Source organism: Triticum dicoccoides, chromosome 5A (assembly GCF_002162155.2).
Source record: "Triticum dicoccoides isolate Atlit2015 ecotype Zavitan chromosome 5A, WEW_v2.0, whole genome shotgun sequence".
Taxonomy (NCBI): Eukaryota; Viridiplantae; Streptophyta; class Magnoliopsida; order Poales; family Poaceae; genus Triticum; species Triticum dicoccoides.
The window spans coordinates 350,890,486-350,901,699 of NC_041388.1; the positions used below are offsets into that span (position 1 = coordinate 350,890,486).

Below are 11,214 nucleotides of genomic sequence, written 5' to 3' on the forward strand. Positions count from 1 at the left end.
TGCGAGAATGACATTGTTGATCCATATGTACACAGGTCGGGAGATGCAATTTTATCCGTGGCAAGTTGACCAATCAGATCTGACGCACATATCAAACGAACAGGAAAGGGCAAAATCTACCGAGAAAACCAGTCATGGGTGACAGGCTGACAGCATTATCTACAGAGAAGAAACGGAGCAAGAATTCCAGAAGGCGCATACCGCTGGCCGGGAGGCGGCAGGTCAGAGTAGAGCTGGATTACGATCGCTGCCGTGTTTCTTCTGCGCCTTCGGGGAGGATGAGACCAAGAGGGGATTGAGATTTTTGTTGCCTTCTTTCTTTTTACCTCGGCGGCGGAAGAGAGGGGGCCGTGGAGGGAGAAGTGAAAAAGGAGAGAGCCTTTCGCGCCGCTTTTCCGCGCGCAATCGCTGCCCCTCATGCCATATGGGCTACTGGGCTTACCATGTAAACAGGCCATACCCGAAAAGGCGGGACGTTTCGGCCGAGTGGATGGATTTGTTTCTAGAGTATTTCTTTGCGTAAAAAAGTCTACATTGAGTTCTCAAAAAACAAAAACTACAAGCAAGATGCCCGTGCATTGCACGAAACATTAAGATGCACCTTTTTACAAAACACATGTTGTGATTGACTCATACAGGAATAATCCCATGTGTAAAAACTAATGATATCTCGAGAATTTCATCGGAAAAATGGTATCTCGAGAATTTCATCGAGAAAATGATATCCCGAAAAAGATGAGAGATAAGGTGAGGAGGAGTTGGGTGTGGCACTGACTGGTGGTCGGACTGGGCGGAGGCATGGGGATGGATGGCGATGCCAGCGGCCACCATGCCAGATTGTTCCACAGACTTCCTTTTTTAATTGCTCAGCAATGAGGTTGTGGGAGATAATGATGAACGAGACAAGGCCTTATCTGTAAATGTGGAGAGAGGTGCGGGTATTTTTTGTAAAATTGTCATAGTTTACTTTCTATCCATCAGATATAGATCAGACGATCTATATTATAAGATGGCAGACACACCATCATCATCAACTCGGTTTTTTGTAAGAGTAGAGACATTGAAGCCCCTGGACTGCCGAACGACCACCACTGTCACCAAAGACAAGCCACAGACCCGACCTTGTCGGTGACAGCCTGCACACGAATTTTGATCTAAAAACAAGTGCAAACATATTTTACTTTCATAATTTTGGATTTCATTATTCAAAATAAACATTTTATTCAGTGGAAAATATAAAAAAAATTAGTACCATTGTGAAATATACGGCACTATGCATACGTTAAACATATGTTTACGGGCTATTAAGTTTGTTATTATAAAACGGTAATTGCCTTTGGCTCCTAGATGCATATGCACCCATTGTCGAAATCCAAATTCCGAGAAGTTAAAAAATTCGAAACAAAAATCCCGCGTGTATATCCGGACATTTTATGTGCGTTCACAAGGTTTCAGTGAAAAACGACGTTTTTTGTGGCTTGTGTAAAAAAGATAAAGAAATGCCTCGTGAATAGTTAGAATGAAGCATCAGAAATTGTCTTTTTTACACAAGCCACAAAAAACGTCGTTTTTCACCGAAACCTTGTGAACGCACATAAAATGTCCGGATATACACGCGGGATTTTTGTTTCGAATTTTTCAACTTCTCGAAATTTGGATTTCGACAATGGGTGCATATGCACCTAGGAGCCAAAACGCCACTCTCATTATAAAAGCGGTCGCATAGGTCTATTAGCCAATAATGGCACACATACGGACGCAAAATCGATAGACGCGCGACTTTTTGGGAATAAAAGCTCACGGCATTGCTCACAATCTAATCGATTCACTTGCAAGCAGTGTACATGATTTTCTAGTGACATTTCTTTGTTTCGCCGTGCATGTGTTTCCTAGTGACGCCTTGTTCAGACAGCTGTAACCGAAATCTTTAGCTGATTTATTATGGGCAATGATACGCGCCGGCGGACCGGCCCAAATTTCGGCCGGTCAGCGCACGTACGTTGGATTAAAGGCATCCTACGGGACGCGGAGTTTCTGCACCCGAGCTCAAATAAGCTCATGTGAAAGTAAAAATCAAAACTAGATCAAAAAAATTTCAAAAAAAAAATCCAATTTTTTTTGAGAGAAACATTGACAAAAATTTTAAGTGCATGCAAAAATTCATCATGAAATCACATTTCTAGAAGGCGTGGCAAAAGAAAAACAAAATCAGTACTCTGAAAAAGCTACTTTTAACAGCATTTTGGAGCATTGAATTTTTTTTTTGCCACGCCTTACAGGAATATGATTTCATGATGAATTTTTGCAAGCACTTAGAATTTTTGTCAATGTTTCTCCCAAAAAGAATTTAAATTTTTTTGAGTTTTTTTCGTTTTTTTTCGATTTTACTGTTCACCGAGCTCAAATGAGCTTGGGAGCAGAAAGGCACTTTCGCATCCTGCGTCGTTAGATTTCCTTGTCTCCTCGTCGTGAACCTCTGATCTGAACACAAGCAAAAAAGAAAAAGAACCCCGCACAGCTCGCTGGTCCAACGCGCCGCCCGCTCTTGCCGGCCACCCGCGCCCGCCGGTGCTTGTCCTCGATTAGCCACGCCGCCCGCACTCGCCAGACACCATGCTCCATGTTGGATTTAGAACGTAGATCAAATCGCCGGAGTGTAGGTCCGACGTGCAAAGCTAACTTGCAAGCAAGCAGCTTAATTGATCTACAGTATCACATGCACGATGCGCTAGCTTCAACTGGATTCGAGTCGGTCGTTGGAAACTCTAGGCGGAAGCTCTCATAAACAGACCTGGGCGACAAAATCACTCGACGGTTGCAACTTTTTTGCACGCCGGTCGTAGCTTCTGGGCTTGTCGGTGGTAGCTTTTTTGTTGCCGGTTGCAGCTTTTGTGCTCGACGGTTGTAGCTTTTTTCGTCATCGGTCACAGCTTTCGTGCTCGCTGGTCACATTTTTTTTCGTGCCGGGTTGTAGCTATGAATTGCACGGTTGCAGCTTCACCATCGCCGGCCGAAGCATCATTGTAGCATTGGTCTTTGCCAGTTCCAGCACCCGCCAATGCCGGTTGTAGCTTCGGTGGAAATGCGAGCCTCTATGAAGCTTTTTTCCATTGCCGGTCATCGGTTGAAGCTTTATTATCTACCGTTGAAGCTTTTTCTATCAGTGGTTGTAACTTTTTCTATTGCACATTGTCTGGTTGAAGCTTTTTTCATCTAGGGTTGAAGCTTTTTTCATCTAGGGTTGAACCTTTTCTGTCAACGGTAGCAACTTTTTCCGTTGCATAGTGCCTGATTGAAGTTTTTTCATATAAGGTCGAACCTTTTTCTGTCAACGGTTGCAGCACTGGCCGCCCCCCCAGCTTCCGCCACATCCGGTTGAAGCTTTTTCGTAGACGGTTTTAGCTTTCTTAGGTGCCGGTTGCAGCTTTGCGGTTGCATGGAGCTGGTTGTAGCACACATGCAGGAAAAAAAAAGCAACACTAATTTCAACAAAAAATGTCACCGGTTCTAGCAAAAGATCTCTCTGGTTGTAGCATCGGCGGGGGAGCAGTATGAGGTGCTTGGGGAAGGAGATGCTTGCAGCGTTGGGGGAGGGGGTGCTCACAGAAGTAGCAGGAAGTTGTGCCGTCGGCACTGACGAGCTTACTGTGTGTAACAAGAGAGAAGAGAAGCAACAAGGCAAGAGGAAGAAGAAAGCAGAGAATTTTTTTTAACGCAAAAGACATAAGAAAAGGGACATCTCGCTTGAAGGCCCATCAAACTCGTGTGGCCCAGTCCGCTTCCGCGTACACAAGCGAGCGAGCGAGGGGCGACCGGCCTGTCTGAAAACGTTTCCCATTTATTATTGATACTGTTGTTGTTAAAAGGAAAGAGGCCAATGAATTTCAAAAACTACAAGCCATCCCTAAGGGTCACCCTTTTGACAGCCCCGTAATTTTTTTACGAAAATGCTAAAAATCCGACAACAGAATTTTAGACAAGGCAACTCAAACATTTTTCATGGTAATTTATAGTGGCGCGAGGATGCAAATTTAGTTTGCAAGCACGAATGTTTTGGGAAAAAAAATGAACTGGGGCGGATTTGCCATCCGTGGCAAACACAACTTGCCATGAAAAAGCATTCAATTTGCCATGCCTAAAAAGCTGACGTGCACTAGATATTCGGGTCCAAAATTTATAAACAGAAATTTTAGAGAGATGGAAACGAGGATTCTAATTGTGGAAGTGGCATAAATCTGATTAGCAGCGCCCTGAAAGGCTGAGTGCATCACATTGTTGAGAAGTCTGAACATTTTGAACCAAACGTAATTCTTTCACGCGGGGTACTAACAGAAATATAAGTGAACCTCTGCACATAAATTTCAGGACTATCTGAAGCTAGAAGTAGGAATTACTGACAGACTCCTCACCAAACATCGGTACAAAAGCCTCATTACACCTCACTAGTAACTGAGAAACTACTGTTAACTACATTTGACAAATCAACTTAGCATGCTGCCTCCAAAACTGTCGAAAAAGGAGCCCCTGTCTGCCCAATGTCTCGTATTAGCCTCCTGCATTAGCAAGGTTGCTAATGAGGCTGCCTCTTGGCCGCACAGTGGAAAGGGTCGGAGAGCAAGCTGACGGAGACGGGCGACTGAGAAGGCGACTCCAGGTCTCCGCCGACGGCCACTCCGGCCACGGCGCCCACCACCACGGCCGGCCAGGCTGCCACCTCGGGCCTGGCCTGGCGCTTGCCTCTCTCACTCCCGCCATCTCTTCCTTTGGCTATGGCTGAGACCGGCGCCGGGGCGGCCGAACCTGCCCTGTACGGTGGGATCGCGCCAGGAAGGGACATCTCCGCCGCCAGCGACGCCGACATCCATCGAGGCTACTTGCTCCGTGGCGGGTTCTTGGCCTCCTCGACCCCCGACGCCCTGCGGAGAGCGGCTACCAATGGCGACGGGCCTCTTCATCGCTCGCCGGGGGAGGCTCTTCTCGAGTTCTCACTCACCTACTTCTCCTCTCCGGTATGTTCTCCTCTGTCCGCCGCATCCGCCCTCTCCTCGCCCACGCTGGTCTGGCTAGAGGTGCTGCTGCCTGTGCCGGCGCCGCCGCCGGCCGCTGTGGTGGCCTTGCTCAACGGTTGGATAGGCTTTCTTTTTGCTTACCCTTTAATTCATCAAGTTAGCGCTTGCTTATTCTCGTTTACTGTGGCCAACCGTAGTATTGCAAACTTTATTCTGTCGCTCGAAGGGATTAATTACAAGGGGCTGGTTGTTCGATTCATAGCTAATCCCACTCCTGTTGGACACCCTTTGCCTCGTTTTTTCACGGCCCATGCAATCCCTTTTGCCGCATACGTCAACCGGACCCCTCCGTCCTTGACTGCCGCTGCTGTCTCGGTCAGAGCCGCATGCATTCCCTCTGATCCGCGTGCTACGCCGCTCCTGATCTCCGCTGCTCAGGGAGGCTAAATTTCGTGTTTTGACCCTTTTTTCAAACCTATTCGAGATCTGACTCTAATTTGAAATTTTTTCGAGATCTGACTCTTTTGCTACCGCCAGGGACCATGGCGGTAGGGTATAACAGCCTACCGCCAAGGACCCTGGCGGTAGGGTTGCATGCCCTACCGCCAAAAACCTTCTAAGTATTGAACACAGTGCGTGCTTGTGCGTACCGCCAAGCACCTTGGCGGTAGGGTTGTGCAGGCTACCGCCAGAGACTTTTGCGGTAGCGATGTTTCCTACCGCCAAAGCCTCTGACGGTAGGCTGTTAGACCCTATCGCCATGGACTCTGGCGATAGCAAAAGGGTCAGATCTTGAATTTTTTTCAACCTAGGGTCAGATCTCGAATAGGTTTCAGAAAAGGGTCAAAACACGAAATTTAGCCGCTCAGGGAGCGTATAATACGGCCGGCCTCCCCTCGTCACCACCTGCATCCCTCCCTAGCCTCAGCAACTCCTGTAACATCCCCCGTGATCCTGTTTTGGCGGGGCCACCCCTACTCTCTGGGGCGCCACGTTGCTCGTCTGGGTCGTCTGCCGCGGCTGCTCGGGGTCCACTCTCCCTGGACGTCTCTGCGGAGGGAATCCTCCCACTTCCCATTGGCCCGCTGCAGTGGTTCCAGTTGGCCAGCGGCCCGGCGCCTGCGCTGCCTGCTAGGCGCATGCATGCTCCTCTGATCAGGCAAGATCAGCCTCGTCCCACCTCGCCTCCCTGCCATGCTCGGCCACGCGTGCCTGCCCGCTCACGTCGAGTACCTGCCCGTTCGCATCACCCTCTGCTGGACCTTTTTGCGCCTGGCATCCTGCCACGCCCCGCGGGCCCGCTACCGTGGTCAACTTCGACCCCTCCCCCTCTTTTGCCTCCCCCTCTCCTGCCATGCAGCTCATGTGCTGTGACAACGAGGAGCCCGAGACCGCCTGCCCCATGCCGCCTCGGCTGCCGCAGACCCAATCCGAGCGTGCCAGCCCTTTGGCTTCTTATGCACATGCCCTCCTCACCTCTTCTTATAGCATGCAGCCCCCCATCGCTCCTCGTCACTGCTTTTCCAACCCTCCCAAGAGGTTCAACGCCATGTCGCGCTGCTTCCGATGCTTGGCTCTCGACCACCAAGTGCGAGACTGTAGAGACCCCATGAGATGCCGGAGATGCTGGCGGGTGGGCCACACCCAGCATGGCTGCGCTGCTATTTTACCCCTCCACCCACCCTTCCACTTGTCAATCACCAGCCCGCTCCTAGCCTCCCCACTCCTCCCTCCTCCTCGCAAGCACCACAGAGCCCTCGCTCCACAACTCCACCTCCCAGCCACCCTCCCTCCGCTCCCATGGCCGACTTCATCCCGCTCGAGCTAGCTTCCTCCGAGGATGAGCTCGACTTGTCCCCCGCTCGCACGCCCTCCCCCTGAGTGTTCTCCTTCCCGGAGCAGACCCAAGCCGCAGAGGTCGACGATGCGGCCGTCGACGAAGAGGAGGACCCAGACGAGGTTGAGTTCGAATCGGGGAAGGAGTCCACCGATTTGGATGCAACCCAATCCATGTTTCTCTCTTCCCCGCCTCGGCACCGTCGCGATTTCTCCAACGTTTTCATGCCATACACACCCATTGAGCACTTCCAAAACCTTGCTTTCGCCGTCGTCAACCCACCTCATACCTCTCCCCAAGCTTGCATTCACCGTGCGCTCCAAACCGGGGGTGGCAACCCACCTGTCCTCATTAGGGCCTCTTCCTATGGGGTCGGTCTTGTCGTTTACGGCTCGACCTATGAGAGAGAGATATCCATCCTCAATAGTCCTCTCACGTGCCCTCTGAACACAGTCAACCTCGTCCACCATGAAGACACAAAAAACTGTTTCCTTTTTCGCCTTGGCACGGTTTCTGCCCTCCACATCAAAGACTTCCCACTCGAATATTGGTTCACGCCCACCTTCATTAACTCTATCGTTCCCTTCGCCTGCCCAATCCAGATTGATCCGGTCTGCCTGACCGGAATTGACTACTCCGTTGTCCTTGTCTCTGTCAAATCCCGCACTCTCACTGACGTCCCCACACCATCCCTGTCCATGGTTTCTCTGGCCTTGGGGCCATCGCCTCCGTCCTTGTCATCCACTCTCAAGAGCTCCCGCCGGACCCTGCCTTTGCGGGGCCAGACTCTGATGACGAAAACAACGACGGTGGTGGTCAGGGAGATGGCGGTGACTTCCCAGGAGGCATGGACCCCAACCTCTCTGCGCCTCCCCCGCCGCCAACCGATGAGGGGCACGACGATTGGGTCGTGCAGCTGCCCGGTGGCCTTACCATGATGGCAAACCACAAGCCGCTTGTCTGCGCCGTTCCCCTCACGGCTCGCCCAAAGTCCGTGCAAGTCAAGCTCTTCAAGGGCTTTTACGATGTGCGCGTCCAAGGCGTCGGTGGTGAGCGCGGGTTCTACCGCATCCCCATGAGCCTGGCGGGCTCGCCCAAGCTGCTCGTCGCCAACCTCGCGGCCTGCTCCATCGGCTACCTCGACCGGGTGGCAACGGTCGGCCCCTCCCACGCCCCCTTCACGGACGCCGAGGTCATCTGCAATGACTTCCGCGGCCGCGCCTTCACCCCGAGCTGCGACGGTGAGGCGCAAGTCATGCAGGCCATCGAGCGCTTCGATAGCGGCCTGCCGCCATTCCCTGCTCCCCAGGCCATGCAGCTCGAGGACGAAACTCCGGAGGGCATACCACTGCTGCCGCTGCCTCCTTCTTCTCCGGCTCCAACCCCTGACCCCTTGGCGGATCTTCCTTCCCATGCGGCCTCGCCCAAGATCTTCTTCACCCGTCGCAGTGCCCGCATCCGGAAGGGGGAAAACCCTAACCGCATGACAATGCTTGAGAAGGCCACGCTTAGGAAGGAGCAGAAGATGGAGGGAAGAAAGCGGGCGGCCCCATCTCGCGAGCTTCTGCTGCCGGTCGTGGAGCTCCTGGAGCTCGCCACTGAGGGTGCGCCTCCACTCCCTCGCAAGGACGCGCTTCAGCTAGCGGAGGCCTGCGGCATCCCCGAGTTCGACCTCAACCTGGTGCCATCCAGTGACAATGTGTGACAGCCTTCCTCTCTTCGATCTATGGCGACGCCCCCCCTACCGTCTTCTTCATGCAACTGCAGCTCCCCCAACAATTTTAGTTGTAGTTCTCTCGGTAGGACGCGCCACCAACATGCTACCCCGCCTAGTATTCTTCTTGCTCTTTCTTCCTCGTAGACTCCCCCCTCTCCTCACCATGTGCACCCTAGTTCTCTCTGCTACGGCTTGTAACGTCGTCTTTCTGGCTATTACCTTAGATTGGTTTTTCTCTGTTGCCTATCCAGTTATTAATGATTAAGGACATCTCGATTATCTCTTGGAATGTACGTGGTTTGGGTAGGCACAAAAAATGTACTGACGTCAAAGCCGCCATATCTTCCTCTACATGCTCCGTGTTGTGTTTGCAAGAATCAAAACTCATAGACATCTCTCATTTTAAGGCTATCTCTTTTTTACCACCCAACCTTAGATCCTTCCATTCCATCCCTGCCAATGTATCTGCGGGAGGAATTATCACCGCTTGGGACGACAATGTTCTGCCTTGCTCCAAGGTGGTGGATGGCCCCTTTTCCTTAACCTCCTGGTTTGACTCGCGGGCCGACGATCTCTCCTTTGCGGTCACAAATGTGTATGGGCCGTGCGACCATGTTTTAAAACCCTTGTTTCTACAGTCGCTCGTTGATCTTAAACCCGACATCTCCTGCCCTTGGACGATCATTGGGGACTTCAACATCACTCTCAGGCCGTCGGACAAATCCTCCTCCCACTTCAACATGAGCGAAGCGCATCTCTTCTCCTCAACCATCAACACTCTTCAGCTTCAGGACCTCCCTTTTCTTGATCGCCGCTTCACCTGGTCGAACTAGCAGGACGTGCCCATCCTTGTTCGGTTGGATAGGGCGCTTGCAGACATTCCTTGGGCTTCATATTTTCCGGATACTTCACTAATCTCTATAACTCGTACAACCTCAGACCATGTTCCTATTCGCCTTTCGGCCAAGACATCTATTCCCAAATCTACAGTTTTCCGCCTAGATCGATCACTCCTAAACATCCCCCTCTTTAATGAGAGGGTGGCCACAAACTGGGCAAGCGTAGGTGCCCGTCATGCCCACCTTGGCGCCGCGGGGTTTCTTTCCCTTGAGTTAAAACGCACTAGAAACATGGCAAAGAAGTGGCGGTCAAACCATCGCTCGCCAAAAACCCTAGCTCTAAATTTCCATGCTACTATCAACTTTCTAGACAAGATTGAGGAGGCCCGACCGCTATCACACATTGAAACGAATCTTAGAATTGCGGTCAAGCTATCTCTCCACCGTCACAATGCTGCCATTGCTGCCTACTGGAGGCAACGGGCAAAAATCAAGGACTGCGTTTTTGGGGACGAAAACTCGGCCTATATGCATATTTGTGCGTCCGCGAGACATCGAAAAAATCAAATAAAATCTCTCTCTTACAATGGCACCACCTTCTCCGCTCACTCCCACAAAGAAGTTGTCCTCCTTCGTTTTTTCCAAAATTTGGTTGGCACAAGCGCCCGCGTGTCCACTTCTTTCGACCTAGAAAATCTGCTTCTGCCTAACGCGCTCAGCTCAACCCAAGCCTCCGACCTCCTGAAACCTTTTACTCTTGAGGAAATAAAGGGCGCCCTTTGGGCCATGAAGGATGACGCCAGTGAAGGAAATATGCCCTAGAGGCAATAATAAAGTTATTATTTATTTCCTTATTTCATGATAAATGTTTATTATTCATGCTAGAATTGTATTAACCGGAAACATAATACATGTGTGAATACATAGACAAACAAAGTGTCACTAGTATGCCTCTACTTGACTAGCTCGTTAATCAAAGATGGTTATGTTTCCTGACCATGAACAATGAGTTGTTATTTGAGTAACGAGGTCACATCATTAGTTGAATGATCTGATTGACATGACCCATTCCATTAGCTTAGCACCTGATCGTTTAGTATGTTGCTATTGCTTTCTTCATGACTTATACATGTTCCTATGACTATGAGATTATGCAACTCCCGTTTACCGGAGGAACACTTTGGGTACTACCAAACGTCACAACGTAACTGGGTGATTATAAAGGAGTACTACAGGTGTCTCCAATGGTCGATGTTGGGTTGGCGTATTTCGAGATTAGGATTTGTCACTCCGATTGTCGGAGAGGTATCTCTGGGCCCTCTCGGTAATACACATCACATAAGCCTTGCAAGCATTACAACTAATATGTTAGTTGTGAGATGATGTATTACGGGACGAGTAAAGAGACTTGCCGGTAACGAGATTGAACTAGGTATTGGATACCGACGATCGAATCTCGGGCAAGTAACATACCGATGACAAAGGGAACAACGTATGTTGTTATGCGGTCTGACCGATAAAGATCTTCGTAGAATATGTAGGAGCCAATATGGGCATCCAGGTCCCGCTATTGGTTATTGACCGGAGACGTGTCTCGGTCATGTCTACATTGTTCTCGAACCCGTAGGGTCCGCACGCTTAAGGTTACGATGACAGTTATATTATGAGTTTACATGTTTTGATGAACCGAAGGAGTTCGGAGTCTCGGATGAGATCGGGGACATGACGAGGAGTCTCGAAATGGTCGAGACGTAAAGATTCATATATTGGATGATATGGTTAGGCCAAGGGGTCAAGCCCATGAGGCTTTAG

At 50.4% G+C, this 11,214-nt stretch overlaps 1 protein-coding gene across 2 annotated transcripts in view; it reads right to left on the minus strand.

The window, feature by feature from the left end:
• Window positions 1-387, minus strand: part of LOC119301468 (zinc finger BED domain-containing protein DAYSLEEPER-like) — a 3,579-nt gene extending 3,192 nt beyond the window's left edge. For both annotated transcript variants that reach the window (XM_037578434.1, XM_037578435.1), the window contains exon 1: window positions 202-387. The gene's annotated coding sequence lies outside the window, so the exon portion shown is untranslated. The remainder of the gene's footprint in view (window positions 1-201) is intronic.
• Window positions 388-11,214: the final 10,827 nt, after the last annotated feature.